This window comes from Dermacentor silvarum, chromosome 11 (assembly GCF_013339745.2).
Source record: "Dermacentor silvarum isolate Dsil-2018 chromosome 11, BIME_Dsil_1.4, whole genome shotgun sequence".
In the NCBI taxonomy this organism is placed as follows: domain Eukaryota; kingdom Metazoa; phylum Arthropoda; class Arachnida; order Ixodida; family Ixodidae; genus Dermacentor; species Dermacentor silvarum.
Window position 1 is genome coordinate 114,399,683 of NC_051164.1, and position 20,358 is coordinate 114,420,040.

At 48.4% G+C, this 20,358-nt stretch overlaps 1 protein-coding gene across 8 annotated transcripts in view; it reads right to left on the reverse strand.

Annotated features, from left to right (window-relative positions):
- LOC119433476 (cAMP-dependent protein kinase catalytic subunit 1) overlaps window positions 1-20,358 on the reverse strand; it is a 408,857-nt gene that overhangs the window by 2,949 nt on the left and 385,550 nt on the right. The gene's annotated exons all lie outside the window — the stretch shown is intronic.

The following is a 20,358-nucleotide window of genomic DNA, read 5'->3' on the forward strand; positions in this document are numbered from 1 at the left end:
AAAGACCAAATATCTCTTCCTCAATTTCCTCACCCCCGATTTGGTGCTGAAGCAGTGTCGTCACAGATTTCATTGATCTCAGCGAATCGGAATGCGCCCTGATACGTCACCACTTGCGTAAACGGCCGAGGCGCTGGATGCATCATGGCTGCATGCATGGTCGCTGCGTTTGCGTTCGCCGCGATGGATACCGTTGCTGCCGCTGAACCTTGCAACGAAGAGCTCGCCAGGGAAGTAGGACTGCATTTCAGCGATAATCAGTGAAACGGAGCGCGAAATGATTCTCCGTGCTCGAGCGGTAGGTGTTTCCGCGTGCGATGGCGGTGAGCCGCCGGCCGCGCCGGCGAAAGCAGAGCTTCGTTTTCGTCGACGGAAGGCGAAGCGTCCGGTCCGCCAGGACGAGTTTGTCCCGACAGAACAAGCGTAGAAAGTTGCGCACGTACTCGGTATGGTTATTCGTGGCTTTATTTAATGACATTCAGCACTCACCGAGCCGCCAGTTTGCTGCTGCAGGGGCACTAGAGGGTTTGAGGAAGGCCTCATTGAGGGAACAGCTGCTCGAGAAAGGACTAGCATCTGGGGCACGCCAAGATACTTTCCGAGGGCAAGATTATACACATAATCCGAGGGCGAGAAATGCAGAGAGCACACCACCGGTTTCTCTGGCTGTTTTGCCGTTTTATCATAGGCAGAGCACTGAGCCATTGCGAACGCCGGGGAGCCGGGGCTCTCCGCGCGACACCACATGAAAGGACACAATCGAGTCAACACTGCCGCTGCCCCTGAGCAAGCGCCTTGGGCCATTTATACAGCCCTCAACACTACACACACGAGGCATTTTCTGGCTGTTTCCCGCGAAGTCAACGTTTTTCGAACCACGCAACACGCAACCAAACACCGTAGAGCGGAACAGGCGCGCGCACCGATGCATTGACCAAAAACGAAACTACGAAACTATCATGGCCACATGTATCTCCATGCCATTTTTCTTTATTTATTCAATTTTGTGCTAAACTTGTACTTCCTAGCTTGAAACGGTTTAAAAAGTTGGCAAATGATGTTTATGTACGTTTAAGATGTATTTCATTTTGCGCTTTATTAACGAGCGATAAATCGCTCTCGACCAATCGCGACCGGCCTGCATTTGTAATCTCCGACGTCACGAAGGTGTAGTGCGGAATTTCGAAGGGCGTCGCACCTATCCTGCAGTTCTTCGCTATTTTCTCGCTTAGTAACACTTTTGCAGTAATAATGGTATGGCTGTGATCGTGAAAGGATAATCTACCATTTAAGCTCCACTTCCGGTTTCTCTTTAATGTCCCTTTAACAGCTTCGCTGTAAAAACTTTCTTGCCGAGGGGGGATTCGAACCAAGGCGAGCGTCGTAACCACTAGGCTATACAGCCACGCTTGCAGAACATGCGAGCGTCGTCGTCTTCGTCCACAGCTGGTGCGTTCGCACGCTCGTCCTGTGCGAGGTGAAGAGGTTTTGCGCGCTATGCTCGGGAGAGAGATAAAGAAAATGAGAGCGAGAGAGTGAGAGAGAGATACGCATTTATGGAGCGGGTCTGCTGCAAGTTGGAACGCGTTGTCGGCGTTGCAACGCGGTGGAACGCGGTGTCGGTGTTGCAAGCTGCGCTATGCAACACGCAGTGACGGTCGTAAGTCCGAGACACGCGAAAATAAGTTATCATCATCATGAGTAATAAGATTACAAGTACGCGCGCACTTCCGCAAAATGCTGGGTTACGATCGCCCAGCTTCGCTGTTTCAAGCGTTGCGCGGCCGAGTGCAAAGAGCTTTTTTTACGGCTGGCTTAAACAGCTTCGCTGTTAAAACGGCGGACGCGCCGGCGGGCCTAGCGCTTGTTGAGACGCCAGCACGTAGAGGCTATAGGTTATGATGGACCGTCGCCAAAAGCGGCGCCGCTGTGTTGTGATGACTAAAGTCCCTATATAGTAAAAGTACCGCCATCTACTCTTTCCTCCGCCGTCTCCTCTCTTAAAGCGCTTGTTTTTTTTTCTTTACTTTTTGCTTGCGCGAGCAAGTTGACGGTGGCGCCTCGGATCTGTTTGTGCCCCGGTGGCCGCGGTGCCGGGCGCCGACGCGAAGCGGCGGTCGTTGGGGTGCTGGTAAGGGTTCGATGCTATTCCTAAATAAATGCATCGCTGTTTTTATGATCCAAATATAATCTCACTATCAGGGAGGGAGCAGCCTACCTGACTGGAGCAGTACTTTTTTTATTTGGGGTGTTGCTACGCTGCGCACCGCAACACCCCAACGACCGCCGCTTTGCGTCGGGGCCGGCACCGCGGCTTTTTGCCGCGGCACCCGGGGCACAAAAAGATATGAGGCGCCGGCGTGGTTCACGTTCTCCCGTGCGGCGGCGCCACAGTCCGAGGGCCCAGTTGCCCTGGAAAATGAATAGACCGATCCGCGTATTTCCGATTGCTAGTAGGTACAGAGTTTGACCGCTGGCGCCACGCTGCGCCGCTCGCGCGTACCATGTTTCTAGCCGCCGCCGTTGGAACGGAGGAGGCGTTGACGGAGAATACGCTGGGCTGGTGGTGACTATCCTGCTGTTTGGATCGGTGGTATTATAAACGCATCACTGTTTTGATGATCCAAATATAATCTCACTAACAGGGAGGGAGCAGTCTACCTGACTGGAGCAGTATTTTTTATTTGGGGTGTTGCGACTCCGCAACACCCCAACGACCGCCGCTTCGCGTCGGTGCCCGGCACCACGGCTGCCGCCGTGGCACCGGGGTTCAAGCGACTGCGCTGGCAAACAGAGAGGGGAAAAAATAAAAGCGTGATATTAAGAAAAAAATTCTAGCCCGGGCAGGATTCGAACCAGTGAACTGGAAAAAAATAAAAGCGTGATATTAAGAAAAAAAAATTCTAGCCCGGGCAGGATTCGAACCAGTGAACGCATGATCCTAAAGCGAGCGCCGTAGCCACTCAGCCATACAGCCACTTTTTTTTCTTTATTGCATTGATGCAACAGTCAACCACGTAGTGACAAAATCATAATTTTAGAACTGTTTCATGTGTAACAAGCCTTCCATACGGGGCACCCAATCGGGTACACACTTTTTCACTTTTTCCATTTCGAGAAATGAAATTACAGACTCGCGAAAGTACTCTATTGCAGGGCGAGCATCAACGTCTGCATGGCGAACAGCCATGCGTGACGTCCAGATACTATGCAGAGCCATTAACATTGTAATATCATATGGAAAACCATCCTCGTTATCAACCATTAGGTACCTTATTCCCTGTGCATCCAAAGGGAAATCCTTCTTTAAGGTCCTTTGCAGGACATCCCAGAAGAACACGCCATCCCAGCATTCCAGGAACACGTGTTCAATAGTTTCAGGTTTCCGGCACAAGAAACAGTGGTCACCCCCCACGGAACGAAGAATCCCTTATCAGAAAGCCAAGTCTTAACTGGCAAAACGCCCTGCATGTAATTTAAAGAAGAAGGTTTTCACCCCAGGACGCACAGGCATGCTTTTTACACGTTTCAGCACCTTGCGCCACTTTCCGCCCGAGAAATGAGTCCGATACAATGGAATTGGGAGAACAATATCACATAAATCATTATACAATTTTTTACGAGACACTGCGCATAAATATTCAATCGAGAAACGGGCCTCCAGGAAGCGGCACGACTCAACAACCTCTTTAAGGTAACCCTGTAGTCGACCTTCCATTTTATTGGAAGAGATGACAAAGTTGGGCAAAGCACTGACCAGTCGTACTTGGCAAACTGTGCGCAGGAAAGGATCCTGAACATCTCGAAGGTACAAAAAACGATTTACAAGCTGTCTCAGAAATAAATGCGATAAGCTTAAGCCCCCATCACGAACACGCCGAAAAAGGTTCGTCCGACTTGTTCGTTCCCATGTCGATCCCCATATAAACACGGCAAAAACTCGATGAAGTCTCTGCACATTCACTCGAGAACAGTAGAGCACTTGTAACACATACCACAATTTACTAATGAAAAACAAATTGCAAACCGTTGCACGAGCAAAGATTGATAAATCTCTGCCCTTCCATTTCGCGGCTTTTTCTCGGATTTCTTCTGTCTGTCTCCTCCAATAGGGATCACTGTCGGTGTAATTTTCTAAGGGTACGCCTAAATACTTCACCGGGGTTGTTACCCACTGCACATTTAGGAAAAACTGTGGCGTGAGATCCCAATCGCCATGCCAAAAACCAATACATTTTCCCCAATTGACTGCACTGCCGCTTACCTGACAAAAACGTTTTACAATGGTAATAACCTCCGCTATACTTTCGAGATTTGAACAAAAAACACCTATATCGTCTGCATAGGCCAGAACGCGTACTTCAGATGCATGTAGCCTGAAGCCACTGATTGTACTGTGGTTTATAATACTTAGCAAAAGCTTTCAATAAACATGCAAAAAAGGAGAGGGGAAATAGGACAACCTTGGCGAACTGAGCGACGCACTTGGATGAGATTTCCAACTTCTTTGTTAACAATGAGCCTGGTACTACAACCACTGTACGCCATACGAACAGCTTCAGTTATTACTGTGCCAACATTTGCATGTTCTAAGACAGTTATAAGTAAGTCATGTGGCACGCGGTCAAAGGCCTTCTCAAAATCAATCTGGAGCATCGCAACTGCCCCCTTCATGACGTCTCAGCCATACAGCCACGCTTCAACGGTTGCATTCATGCGAACCATATGATTGCGTTCGAGCGCCCTCGGCGAAAGAAACCACCTAGAAACGCGGTACGCGCGAGCGGCGCAGCGTGGCGCCAGCGGTCAAACGCTGTACCTACTAGCAATTGGAGTGTTGCTACCGGTACTTGTAGTCATCCGGCCGCTCCAGCCGCCCGGAGTGCCTGTGCGTCCTGTTTCCGAACGATTATTGGCAATTTTATGGTTCGTGTAGAGCCATCGTGCGGTGGGAGGATTGACCTGCTGCGTTGCTGGGTGCTGCAATAACCACACAAGGGACAAAGGCTTCGGTTTCTATGTGTTTTCTAAAGAGCGAAAGCTTCGAGAGACGTGGATCCAACGGATTAATAGGTGGTTCTGGTAATACACGGCGCAAGAAGAAACACGGGGACGAACAGCGGACGGATTTCGATGGGGGCAAAATGCGAATACACCTGTGTACTTAGATTTAGGTGCACATTACAGAACCCCGGGTGGTCTAAATTATTCCGGAGTCCCCCATTTGGCGTGCCTCATAATCAAATCGTGGTTTTGGCACGCAATACCCCATAATTTAATTTTAATTTAACCTGTTTTTCGTTTGTGGGCCTCTTTTATATTCGGAATAATATGTATATCTACTGCTGTTTATGTTCAATTTTTTTTGTATTCAAAACCAACTCCCCTCTATAACTAACCCTCAGCCCTGAGGGTATTGTAAATAAATAAATAAATAGAGTGTTGTAAGACTGACACACATGGTTTTCCTCTTTTTTATTTTCACCTGCCAGCCTAAGTTCCCGGGAGCTCAACTGTGCCCCCCGAACATGAGCAAGAGGTCTCTGCCATCGCCAGCAGCGACAGGGATGATACTGTATTAAACGGCTTAATCGACCAGTGCGAATCACTGATGAAAGTATATCGGGGCTGCTCATAATGGAGGGCGGCGCGTATTCACGTGCGCAAAAGATAGGACGCTCGCCTCACGCCACACTGTCAAGAGTTTTCGAAGCAGCAAACGCACCATTCGCTCGAATGCAAATAAAAATTAGCGTAGCTTGCATTGGAGGCGCAATGCTAAAGAGAAAGCGGAGCTGATGGGCACCTAGCTAGTCCAGGCTTTTGGCTAGGCTAAGCACTACCAAGTCATCCCTAGTATTTCCGGAATTTATTGATTATTGATCGATTATCGATTAGCTATTGATTGGATATCGATTAACTAACACAAGGTATTAGCTACGTATTTGGGCTAGGCTAAGCACTACCAAGCCATCCCCAGAATTTTCCGGAATTTATTGATTATTGACCGATTAGCTATTGATTGGCTATCGATGACTTGGTGATGATTGGCTATCAGCGTTTTTATGTTAAAAACACCGCCTAGCTAACATAAAAACTTCTAGATATCGCTGTTACCGAAGTCAGCAAGTCGTGCGCGAAACCCATGTATACGTAAGCATCATTATGGCACGAAAGTTTCGGCGCCGCATTTCAAACCTGTCACAGGTATACAAATCCTATTATGTCCGTCGCTGAGCAAACATAACGTTGCAGTCACCGAGATGCACGTGTGCAAAAATAGTAACGCAAAACGACCGCGTACATCAGCATGTACTACATACAAGGCTCGAACAAATACGATACTCAACGCGTAATCAGCGGGTAACAACCGAAATGAAAGAGCAGCAGGCACTTTTCAACGTTCGCCTCACATGCTGCAATGAACAGCCGATGTAATTTCTTCAAATACATGACGGATGTTTCTCGGAGTCGCAGAGGCGTCTTGGAATCTCGTGCGCGGTACTCAACGAGCGCGGACTGGCGGTGGTGTGGTTGAGCAGTTGACTACAACCAAGATGGTGGCAGTGCTACTTCCAGAAAACCGGCGCATGCGCAGATCGGTCGGTGTGATCGGTCTATTGCGCGGCCGGGCGGCGACTTTACAATTGCTAGTAGGTACAGCGGGGGCGTGGCACTGCGGGTCACGTTACTTCCGCTTAACACGTGTTGTCATGGCAATCGTGGAGCTCCTAGGTGCCTATAGGGACATAATCGCTTAGAGACTTTTGAGGCACTGGTCTCCGCTGAGCGTGGCCCTATTTAGGAATACCATCGTTTCGCAGGCGCGAGGCGAAGCGGGTGCTCACGCCTGCGAGAAACGATGGTATTCCTAAATAAACGCATCACTGTTTTGATGATCCAAATATAATCTCACTATCAGGGAGGGAGCAGTCTACCTGACTGGAGCAGTATTTCTTTATTTCGGGTGTTGCTACGCGGCGCTCCCCAACAACCCAACGACCGCCGCTACGCGTCGGCGCCCGGCACCGCGGCTTCCGCCGCGGCACCGGGGCTCAAACGCGAGCAGTATCCGCTTGTTTAAACCACCACAGTTCACCGAGCTCAAAAGCCGCCATGCCACACCACCACTACTGCAACGATTTCTGCCACTAGAACAAACGCTACAATAATAAAGTGCGGCCGGCGTGGCCCAGACACCGCCAGACATTCAACGCGCCCTAAACGATTCGCTCCCTACGCACGTAGGAGCTGCGCTCGGCAAGGTCGCTGCGCCCGGTCCCAAAAGAGAGCCACGCTTCAGTAACTTGCAGCCGACGCGCCGCTCCGCAGACCAGTGCCTGAAAAGTCCCTAAGCGATTATGTCCCTAGGCACCTAGAAGCTCCACGATTGCCATGACAACGTGCATGACGGCTTTTGATCTCGGTGAACGGTGGTGGTGTAAACAAGCGGATACTACTCGCGTTTGTACCCCGGCGCTGCCGCGGAAGCCGCGCTGCCGGGTGCCGACGCGAAGCGGCGGTCGTTGGGGTGTTGCGGAGTGCAGCGTAGCAACACACCAAATAGAAAAATACTGCTCCAGTCAGGGCCGCGATTTTGTAGCAAGGCATTATGACTTATTCTGCTCTAGTCTTATCATCCACCGCTCACGGCCGGCTGATCCCGTTGATAATGCGAGCGGACCGTCGCTCCGACCACTGACAATGCGCGATAAGCGCGAAAAGGCATTATTACATTAAAGGCATTGCTACAAAATACCGGCCCAGGTAGACTTAAAGCCCCTATATATAAAAGTAGCGTCACGCTTTGAAGAATGCCGCCGCCTCCTCGCACACCCTGTCCGAGGCCGACGCCGCGTCGGTATTGGCCTAATGGCATCACGTGGACCGTCGAGCCCCCGGGCGCTGGCTGCGTTTGTTTACGATCACGCTCCATCGCCATTTTCGCCCGAGAAACGTCTACCGACTGGCGAGGAGCACGACGATAGCGACGAACACAGTCGGCGATCGTCGAATCTGATCAGCGGCGAAAGATAAACAAGTGCACGTGTTTCAAGCGGTGTAGGCGGCGCAACGGTCGAAAAAGGAGCGCGAAAGAGAGGAGAAAGGAGGAGGAGGGAAGGTGGAGGAGGAGAGTGTCGCTACTTTTTATATATAGGGGCTTTAGGTAGACTGCTCCCTCCCTGATAGTGAGATTATATTCGGATCATAAAAACAGTGATGCGTTTGTTTAGGAATACCATCGTATCTCTCTCGCACCCGCTCGTCCTCGCGCCTGCGAGAGAGAAACGATAATATTCCTAATAAACGCATCACTGTTTTGATGATCCAAATATAATCTCACTATCAGGGAGGGAGTGTCTACCTGACTGGAGCAGTATTTTTCTATTTGATGTGTTGCTACGCTGCGCTCCGCAACACCCCAACGACCGCCGCTTCGCTTCGGCGCCCGGCACCGCGGCTTCCGCCACAGCGCCGGGGTACAAACGCGAGCAGTATCCGCTTGCGCAGGAGCGGACGCAATTTTCTCTCTTGCACCCGCTTTTCCTCGCGCCTGCGGACATTTTAAAATACTGGTGGTCCCTCCAAAGACCGTCTCGTGCCAGACCAGTGCCCTCAAAAGTCCCTAAGCGATTATGTCCATAGGCACCTAGGAGCTCTACGATTGCCACGACAACACGTGTTAAGCGGAAGTCTCCCCGTTGTACCTATTAGCACTTGTAAAGTAGCGGCGCAGCAAGCGCCGGTAGCCATGCAGTCCGAGTATCACCTTTGAATCGCTAAAATTTAAGGAGTTCATTTGCCGTCGATGCAGTCGTATTAGAAATTATGAGAATTAAAGAAACACCTATTCCTGTAGCCTATGCTATGTTACACTACGCTACGTGGCTATCTGTTCGTATTCTGTTGATCACTTCTCTGCTGCTATTGAAAGGCTGTTAAGCCCTTGAGTCAATACATTTTGGTATTTTCATTATAATGTCACGTGCTACAGAAGGTCTTTATAGCAAGAAGTACTACACCGGCAGAGACGAGCACTAGCCAAGAAGATGGCCGGCCTTAAAACTTCTTCTCTCCTTACCTGAATACTGGCTCGCGCTCGCCGCACCTCGTGACCTAGTGGCAATAGTATGAGCAGCGCAAAGTTGATGAATGCACAGAGATGCTACAAAATGGCCTTAGATACCCCCGGCCACAGTATACCGGGACTCACAGCAATTAAAGAAATTTAATTGCTGCGAGTCCCGGTATACTGTGGCCGGGGGTATCTAAGGCCATTTTTTTAGATACCCCCGGCCACAGTATACCGGGACTCGCAGCAATACAGCGGCCATTATATAGACTTATAGACGTCATTCAATGTACCTCGCACTTAACGCAGAGCACTGCTGGCGGATTCGTCGTCTAGCTGTTTCTGGTACACCTATGCGAAGCTGAAGCGGCACGGAGACGCCCAGGAAAAGTATCGCCATGATGTGCCATCTACTCTCTCCTCCGCAATCTCCTCTCCTAAAACGTTTTTTTTTCTTCATTACTTTTGCTTGCGAAAGCAAGTTGACGGTGGCGCCCCTCTAAAAGCTTGCCTAACAACTAAAGCTCGCCTAGAGCGGTGGTGGAGAGCCTTAAAACAATGGCGAACGGTGCCGGGTGTGGTATAGCTCTTGACTATGTGGTTATGATTGTTTTTCCTTTTTTTTTCTTTTGGCTAGGACACTAACGTATTGAGTCCACCCGTTACAAAGGGTTCATTAGCCACAAATCATCATCATCTTCTTCTTCATCAGGCCGGGCGCGCGCCACCTCCGCCGCCGGCGACGGCGGCTGCGCAGAGGGACATTCGACATGGTGCTGAGGCGAAGAAAAAAAAAAAAAAAAACTAAAGATAAAAAAGTGAAAGCGCACGCTATCATCGTCCAATCGGAGATACAGGAGAGATAGAAGCGGCGTTGTTCAAAGGATGGCGGTACTTTTCCGAAGGTATAGGGACTTTACCTGGCACACGTCCAACTGTCGCGTCGATGACCGGCGAAGACGCAGGCCCCCGCAAACGACTGAGATCTGGGCCGCTATTTTGTAGCGATGCCTTTAAAGTAATAATGACTTTTCACGCTTATCGCGCTTTGTCAGTGGTTAGAGCGACGGTCCGCTCGCGTTATCAACGGGATCAGCCGGCCGTGAGCGGTGGAATATAAGACTATTCTAAAATAAGTCATAAGGCATCGCTGCAAAATCGCGGCCCTGCTACAATTTTCTGCGGCACACGCCCTGGCGGATGCCTTTGTTGTCGTGGCCGCGCGCATGCTCCAGATGCTCCCGGAAAGATCGAGGCATGCGCACTTGCGCCTTTGGGTGCAGTTGTCCGCATAACCTTGTGTGATATGAAGCCAGTGAAGTCATAATTTCAATGCGTTCGCATTCTTGTTCACGGACATTTCTTGGGTTAGCTATTTATGAATGTATCTAAGCGTTTTCCCGCCTGGCCGAATGGTGCATCGGGCTGCTGTGCCGGTGGATACAGGTTTCGAAACCAACCGTGCCGCGCTCTGCCGAAACACACGTGCCGCGCTCTTCAACGAACCTCTTTCACGCTGACATGGGTCACTGTAGATGCGGGACTGGTTATAGGTACCGGTGTTCGAAGAAACTCTTTGATAATAAATTGAAGCACTGGGCAGTGGCGCACCGACGGGGGGGGGGGGGTTCGGGGGGTTGTAACCCCCCCCCCCCCTGAGGCCGACTTAACCCCCCCCCCCTCTTTTGTCTAACCCCTTTTCTTTCCGTGCGCATTTGACTACTGCAACTAAGAATAAGACGCGCAATCGTCTGCACACTCACAAAAAGCGCATTTTTTTACAATTTCCCGTGAGGAAATTGAAATTAGTGCTATTTAGATGGTATTGGCAAACTGTCACCCCCCCTTCCCTGGCAGAGATCCTGGGTACGCTACTGGCACTGGGTATGTGCCGGTGGATGTGTGCCCCTCTTGAATGAACGTCTTTGAAGCCAGGTATGCGTCACTGGGGGAATGTGCCATTCTACAATGACGCGAGCGCCAGATGATAATGATGTTTGGGAGACTTTGGCATCCCCTTCGAAACGAACCCTGCTTGGACTAATCAGGTATGCTATACATGGTGACGGGTGATACGTGTTAATTAGTCGCTAATTATCAAAAATGCAAAAATTACCTTTTAGTTTCAGCGGGCTCATTGTAATTTCAGCGGGCTCATCCCGTACAACTTTTAGATCTGGAAAAAATGGGATTACCTGCGCAACTATAACACGACGAATTTCGGCTATCAGAGCGCGCGAAACCGGAGGCTGCATGCAGCCAGCGCAAGGCCCTCGAAGCGACGTTCTGCTTACGTCACCCAGCGGCGGGCAGCCTGCGCGCTGCGACAGCGAGGAGCATGAATACGCAGCACACTGGCGGCCCGCTGCTCGCTTAGGCTACAACCTATTACGCCTGCTGAATGCGACACCAAGGCGAATCCGGTGCACCATGCTTGTCTGGCTTCTTTTGAGGTTGCGAGGGATCCGAAATGTCATTTCTGGGTCCCGTTTATGCACTCGCCTGTCTCATTGTTCTGGTTGGGTACAGTGCTCCAACGTAGAGTTGCGTATTGCGCAACGAAGCAGGGCGCGCGTTTGTGTCTGCTCGTGACGTACTTCAGAAGCTACAGCACTATTTAAAGCGGTTTTCGCTTCAGCGTATGCCTGTTCGTACCCGATCGCGCCATAGTGTGCAGGTATATCCCCTGAAAGGTAATATTGTTGCCATTTATATTTGCATGGTCGAGATGCTCTGTAATTTCTAGAGCTAATGAATATTAAGGGCCCCGTCTAAAGACGCAGTCACTTGTTTGAAGAGCTGGCTTAGAATCGCCGAATATCGTCCAAGCGCGAGGGGGCTCCCTGGAGAGAAATCGAAGTGCCTCCCGCATTGCAACAAGTTCTAGGGCAGTTGATGTCGACTTATTGTCTAGTTTAAACCGCCGAGCGATGATGATATGTGCGATGACGAAGGCTCCAGCGGAGGCATATGGTGTGACAGACCCATCGGTATACACACGTGCACAGTTACCTCCGTACACTGCATAAATGTGAAACAGGGTAAGTTGCTTCAGGCCAAAGGATGGAACGGATGACTTTTTTTTTTCTTTTTTCTTCTTTTTTTAATCCAGGGATCTGCAGTGTAGCCAAAATGTTGAGGCAGGAATTAACTGCGGAGGTGTTCTCGGAATGCAGGCGGGAGATAATCTTGACGGTAGAATATTCTGATGGCACGATGTAGTCCTTAAGGAGCTGCAACCTGGGTGGGTAGCAGGGAGTGATGACAAAGGATGGTGTCTGTCGGGTCAATACGCGAATGTACACTTGAACATGTCCATAGGGAAAACTTACACCAATAAAAGGAGAAGCTTCCGCTATTGTTCCACTGGTTGACGTGCATCGTGTAGGCCTAAACATGAGCGCAATTAATGCTCGAGTTGAATGCTCTCCACCGTGCGCACGCAGCTAAGTCACATGCTTCAGAGCACCGGCATGATGTACCATATATAGACTAGAATAGTGTTTGAAGTAATAACGACTACGACTACTTGTTCCTGCAACGACACGGGGGACATATCCCCCGTGTTACAGATATTCGCAAGTATCTGTAAATCTTTTTTATTGTTTGTAAATCTTTATTATTGTCTGCTAGTAGCACTATGCCGTCTGCATACATCAGTCCAGGGACCTTCTGTTGCACCATTTGTCCATTATGCATGTAGGATAAATCAAACCCCAATTCGCTGTTTTCGTATCAATCTCTTCCCTGCCTTTTTTTTTTTCTCGCTAGGTGCATTACGCATGTAGGATAAATCAAACCCCAATTCGCTGTTTTCGTATCAATCTCTTCCCTGCCTTTTTTTTTTTTTCTTGCTGGGTGCATATCTTCGAATTCCATTAGGATGTGCTGAGTGGTCTCCGGATTTTTGCTACAGCAGACACATGCCATATCATGTTGCGAATATTTGCTCCTTTATGATTTAGTCCTTAGGCTACCAACTCGAGCCTCAAATACCAAGGGACCAACTGCCTTTTGTGTTATCGTACAGATTTTCCCTTCCAACTTCTTTCTTGCCATTTTTGTAAATCTCCATGGTCTCTTTTGTTTCTATTGTTTGCATCCAATTTACTCTTTCCGCTTGTCTCACTTTCTTTTCGGTGAGTCCTGGTTGTACATTTACACTTTAAATTACTGTGTGCTTACTTTCTTGACCTCTTCCTCCATACTGTGTCCACGCTTTTGAGGTACAGCCATTTGTGCCCTATAGCCGCCCGTTTATTTTCATCCATGTTCCTCAATCTTTCTTCAAAACTAATTTTGCTCTGTGCTTCTCTGACTTCAAAAGAGGCCCAACCCATGTCTCCATGCACTGCCTCATTTGTCGTATTACCGTGTGCTCCCAAAGCCAACCGGCCTACTGATCTTTGGTTAACTTCCAAACCCGCCAATATATCCGATTTTAAGCGTCGAATGGCATTTGCGAGCGTTACTGGCACCATTACTCCTTTCAAGATACCACGCACCACCTCAGACTTATTGAGGCCCCACAGTGCTCTGTGTTTCATTATTGCTGCATTCCGCTTGCCCTTTATTTTCAGATTATCCTGGTGGTTGCTTGAGTAAGCCTTTCCTTCGCTTATGTATACGCCGAGGTACTTGTATTGCTTGACTATGGGTATGACTTGCTGTTGAATTGACACCACATACTTACTAGTCTCTTCATTAAAGATCATAATTCCCGATTTATCTGTGCTAAACTTAAGGCCTAGATTTGTCGCTGCATTGCCACAGATATTCGCAATTATCTGTAAATCTTTTTTATTGTTTGTAAATCTTTATTATTGTCTGCTAGTAGCACTATGTCGTCTGCATACATCAGTCCAGGGACCTTCTGTTGCACCATTTGTCCATTACGCATGTAGGATAAATCAAACCCCAATTCGCCGTTTTCCAGTCTTTCTATGCCCTTAACATAAAGCGTGAACAACACTGGAGATAGAGGACATCCTTGCTTCAGTCCTTGGTGAATTCCCACCACTTCATTACCTTTTAGACCTTCCCACACAACTTGTACTCGGTTGTCTCTATACATCTCCCTCAGCAGCGCCCCGAAATCGTCATCTATGCTTTCATGCTTCAGAATATCCCATAACAATTCCCTGTTTACATTGTCATAGGCTTCTTTAATATCTAGAAATGCTATCGATAAAGGTCTATTCTGAGCTTCTGAAATCTCTGTGCACTGAGTTAGTACAAACATACTGTCTTCTAAGCGTCTGTCTGGCCTGAACCCGTTTTGTAGCTCTCCCAGTACATCATTTTTCTCCACCCACTTCGACAGTTCTAATGTTATGGCCTGCACTGCCACACTATACATCACCGACGTTACTGTAACTGGCCTGTATGAGCTCGTCTTATCCTTATCTCTTTTGCCTTTGTAGATGACGTCTTCCTTTAGAGCCCTCGGTTAGCACCGCCATCTAGGGGCAGCCGGGTGCACGCGCCAGATTGCACTTTTTTGTCGAGAAGGGCGCCAAATGGGACGGCCGGAGCAAAACCTGCGAGGGCACTGCAATCTCAGAGGCCATGGGCGCGATGAAGCAGGGACATCTTTGCAGGCCTGGAGTTCAGTGGGTGCGTGGTCGGTATATTAGGAATTAACCTTAAAGCTTCAGAATGGCTCTTACTTCAGGCGATGTGAGAAGTCTCGAGGTATTCCTGCAGTGCAGGGCAAATCGAGTGGCCGTTGTGTAGTGTAGGCAGATGTAATCTGAAAAAAGAAAAAAAAAAAGAACTCTGCCCCGGTCCCCTGGCAAGATTCTATCTGAAAAGTGATCTGTCGTGCCGTTTCCATCAAAAGATATCGTCACCGCGCCTTCTATCGCCGGGCCAACTATCGTTGCTTTGAATAGGGGTGTGCGAATATTAAAAATTAAGACTTGTGTTCGATTCAAGAATTCACAATTCGAAATTGTTAAATATTTGTTTCTATTCAAACACAATAGGATTGGAGCACTTATTGGAGCCTTGAGGTAGAAAAACCAATGCAAGTGGTTGTTTTTCTTGAATATTCAATTAAGATTCAATTCAGAAATTTCAGTATTCAAACACCCTTAGTTTGGATGGCATCCAATGCATTCTTGAGTGGCCCCAACGAATTTGAATTCAACACCGTGCATGTTCCGACGTTCTTGTTCCATGCTATTGTTTTCCCAAGGTTGTTAAAAATTGCGGTTAAGATTTAAGAAATTGCAGTTTTGTACCAGTGCAAAGCAATGAAAGTAAAAGCTTGTGCTACTCCAGATACCCGGCACCGATTTTCAGATACCCGGCATCGTTAGATGAAATATAACGACCCTGGCATGACTACAGTCGAACCTACTTATAATGATCCCAGATATATCAATCAAAGACACTTCAGCGCATTTACGATTTTCTGACCCTACCTATCGAAACTGCATCCAAATATAACAAAATATTGTATGACGCCGTACTGTTACAACAAAAACTTCTAACCCTTTCGTAGTTTTTAAAGAGAGGGTGCACGCGAAGTGAAAATATCGAAATATGATTTCTGAAGCATGAAAGAGCAACCGAAGAACCATTAGTCTCTCTCGTGTCACGTGTCCACTTCAGTACAACCGCGACGAAGACACGACCTCAGAGGTCGGCATGCAAGTGCTGCGCGCAGGTTTCAGAAGCTATGCAACGGGTGCGCTGGCGGTCTGCAGACAATTGTACAACGTAAAGATCGACTGGGAGAAGCTCGGCGTGGGAGAAGGCTAGGTGGGCTGCCAGCTTCGCTGTTTGCCCAGTCTTCGCGCCACTAGTGCGAAACTGTCCCAATTTCTTTTTGGACCACAATAGTGTCGAATCGTAATTGCCGACGCGAGCTTCAGTATTGCCAATTTTTGCACGCTTTGAAGAGAGAACTAGAGAGAACTCACATGTAACCAATTAGCGATTTATAACGCCACACATTGACCATCCCGGAACTATCGCGTTCGTTATAAACGGGTTTGACTGTAATGCAAATAGACTCGATCAGCTGGATAGCTCACACAGGAAAACCTCCTGCCTCCATTTTGCGGTTACACTGCCCATGTTGTGTTGTGTATGTAGTCTAAGGAACATGTGTAGCACATATTAAGCATATTATCAAATGACTTCTTGTTCGTTGCTTGTAGGGCATATATAAAAAGGTGCACTGCTCACCAACAGTGGTGTCCTTCCGTAGGTACTATTTATGATGCCGAGCACATACATGCATTCAACATGATACATTCAATACATGTAAACACACACATCATGTTCAGTAATGAGACAGAGGCCATCCACTTGAGTCGGAGCCCAAGACAATTATCACTGCAAAAATACTTAAGATGAGAGCTTTTTTTGCCAGTCGTGTCACTGTGAAGCAGTGATCCAGTATAATGCATTGTTGCTTTGGCTGTATAGCTGCGGTGTATGCACAGAGAAAGGCTGAATCTGAGGTAACAAAAAGGCATAAGAAGCTATACGAATAATGTTATGATGATGCAGTGACACTGTTGGATGCGAATGAGCCTCTGTAAATGAGAAACACGGAGTACAAGAGGGTAACCTAGCACCGCTATCCAATGCAGTCTCAAGAGTGCCTGAGCACAGTGTATAGTTTCCCCGCCAGTGACAGACTCCTGCAAAATGGTGTACAGGGTCTATATTTTGTAAGGATTCGTTACAATCTCCATTCATTTTTCCATTCTTCCAAGTGCCCAATATCCATGACAATGGCAATGCAGTGCTGTTCATGCCAAATATTAAGGATTAAAAGAATGGAAAATGAAATGAATTGTTACAAAATACGGTTCTTTATATTACAGAGCTTCAACAGCTTTGCCTGCCTTGACGATAGCTTGGGGCTAGATGCAAAGCTGAACTATCAGGGGGCAAATGAAATGTGAACAGGTTAAGGCCAACTAAAACATGTCATTTCATTTCCACTTTTAAGACTTTGCATGCTGTCGACATGGTTTTGGCTTGTGCACATAGTTGCACGAAAGCTGCACCACCTCTGGCAACAGGGTGGTAGCAATAAGATACCACACACTTGTGTTATTGCTCGCCATAAGTGTCGAGCTTCATAATTTACTGTTCATTGTTCATGATGACCTTATGGTACATAAGAGATGCACATGGCCTGTCAACTACGAACCTTGCACATCTTTATGCAGCAAACCAATAACAGGGTTCGTACACAATCTTTGGCTGGAAATTCAAGGACATTTCAAGGATTTCAAGGATGCCAAAAGGCAGAATTCAAGGAGTGTTAGCGTAATTTTATTTCCTCACATGACTTAGGAAAGGAGCCCTAATTTCGCATTAATTTCTCTTTCAAGAGCTGTTATCTCCGCTTCTTTTTCTTTGGCTGTTCGACGGAAACTGTTTGCCTTGACAAGATAAGTCAGGTCGTTTTTTGCTTCGGCGTCTTCCGAAAAGCGATCCGCTGACTCCTGCAAGCACTTCAGAGTTTTTTGGAGCTTTGTCTTCTTCTCTTGCATGCTCTGTAGCTCTAGCTCGAGTGCTTTTCTCTTCAAGGTTACCTGTTGAGCTACAGCTTGCTTCTTCTGTTCGTCCATGTATAGCGCATACCTATGCCTGGCTTGGCGCACTGATGACTTCAGTTCTTTCGACAGTGGAACGTTAAGCAGCCCACCGTGGGTTTTCACGGCTTCGCAGATGATTCGTTGTGAGATATACGAGAGCTCTGCCATATTTTCGACCGCGATCTCCTTGTTAACACTGAAACCTCTTTCTACTGAAGCCTGCCCATGGCTAAGCAAGAGAAGGACCTTCAGTACTTCCCATAACATCGAGAACGCCGGGTCATGCTTCAAAAGGCGCACGAAGAGAACGTCAAGGCGTTCATGGTCTCTTTCATAGTTTTGCAGTTCATGCCGCTTTTCTTGGCAGAACTGAATGTACTGTGCACACACAATATCTCTTGTGCTCAGAAAGAAGCTTACTGTCAATTAAACAGTTAACAACAACTTTCAGCTTCCCAAGGCACATTTCTGTCTTCGCCATCTCTCTGGGGTCGAAACATGACAACCCTCGAACCAGAGGGTACCTAAGAGGACTTCTCTCCATGATTTTCAGGATCATGTTCACAATGAACTTACGACTCTCGCTCCTAAATTCAAGAACACACTTGGTACTCGCTTTTCCGCTTTTTAAGATCTCAGCCACACGTCCAACGTCCACCTTCTCAAGTGACGTGTAATTGGCAGTATCATGAACATCAATTCGCAGCAGTTTCGTGATGCTCGTGGCTTCTGTCAATACCGAGCGCTTCACGAACCTTGCAAGGAGGCTCCTCAAGACAGTTTCAAGCTCTTTTGCTAAAAAAAATGTCTTTGGAGAATCACTCTGAAAAACAGTCAAAAAAGGCTGCACAACCATTGCAACGTTTAGGGAAAAGTTCAGTTTCGCAAGTGCAAGCTGGTCCTTTAGAAAAGTACTGACGTTCTCATACGCTCTACATTTCGGCAAGGGTAGCCTATGGTCACTCACTGCTTCGGTGTAGTGCCTCAAATGCTCCCACATAGCCAGGGCTCTCTCCAGTACGGGCACGTTCTCGACCCAACGGTGGGGTATGAAAGGAAGTGGAAACAGCTTGCTCCCTGTTTCTTCACAAAATCTTCACGACGGGCCGGTGCATCATGGAAGAGTGAGAATAAGCTCGACAGAAAGGTGTCAACTGGCCAGCTTGTCGCATGCATTCCTGCTTTGTAAGCATTATGCACTGTGTGCAAGCCACATGAACCAATATCCAAGCACTGAACTTGAAAGTCATTCTTCATGTGCTGCTGCAACTTGTTGAAAAGACTCCAGTTGACATTCGGGCCGTCCATCGAGAGCTGCACAATCCTGCTCAGGGGAAAGGACGCGAGTGTTTCCGTGAACTTCTGCATAAGGTCGTCCGCTGTGCTGTAACCCATGAATGTCGAAGTCAGATATCTGGTTGTCCCCTCACAGTTATTCCACAATCTGACGTGAACATCAAGTTGTTTTCTTTGCAGGTATTCATTCAAGGTTTCGTCAAAAAGCACAACAAAATTGTCAGACTTCTCCATCATTTGTTGTACTTGCGAAGTGAAAAATGGGCGCAGACCGTGGCACGCGACGTACGCGCACTTTTTCTCAAAGCAAGTGAAGCTTCTCGCGACCTCGCTATCCGGAAACATCTTTTGGAATAGCTTGGAAATGGATCCACTGGAGCTGTAGGAGTAGTGCGAGGACACAACTTTCATCGTCCACAAAATCTCGGCTTCGATCACAGAATCATGCTTTCTGCAGTCTTCGTCAAGTGTCGCAGCCAGAGAGGAAGTTGCCGTGCTTTCACGCTGACAAGCAGCCTCGGACGACAGATTTGCCGCTTGCATGAAACTTGCGACGGATGAGCAGCCCTCACCTGCTGCAGCTTTGGATCGGTGCTTCGCGCCTTTCTGGTGGCTCTTCAAGGCGATTCCCCCATCGTTGCAATGTCGACCGTCTTCTGACATAATGCACACATTGCTCGATAAGGATCGCTTGGTTCCGGTCTCACCCAGTGACGATAGTCCGTATGTTGCAGCCACGCAGGCTGAAACTTGCACTTCCCGCCTGGCATCTTGTCAAAGTAAACACACAACGCAAACGCGAACTTCACTGAAATGGCGCGCACGAGGCCGACAAACGGCCCGACTATAGTACCTAAAAGACACATACTAGTGTGCCGAGAGCGGGTGTCGCGGTAGCACCGAGTGTGATGCCTGCCGCCGCCGGCCGCTTGGTGCGCTGCACTTCGAGACTGTGCCGGAACATGCTGAGACATGGGCGGACTTCAGGCAAGACACGACGCGAGTCTCCCCATTTGCCCGGCGATCTGCCTCGTTATGTTCTTGTCCCAATCCGCAATACGTTCGGGGTCTGCGGACGCGCTGGGTAATGAGATGAGCCGTTTCTTTCTGCGTCTCTGGGAAATCGCGGTTTCGCGACCTGTTTAAAGTTTCTTTAGACAGACGAGTGCACACACAGATGCAAAAAACCCACTCACAAGAAGAAAAGACTGCAACGAAAGCGGCAGCAAGGCGAGAAATGAACTACGCATTGCAATCGACGCGTAGCAATCAACGCATCGCAAACGAACGCGAGTCGAACACCGCAGGATTTAGCATGGTGCCGACAGGCATCGCCGTCTGGTGGCCCACGGCGGCAGGCATCACTGCCCGCGCCACCGTCCCGTGTTGGAAACGCTCGGTGGATGGCACACTAGAGTATAT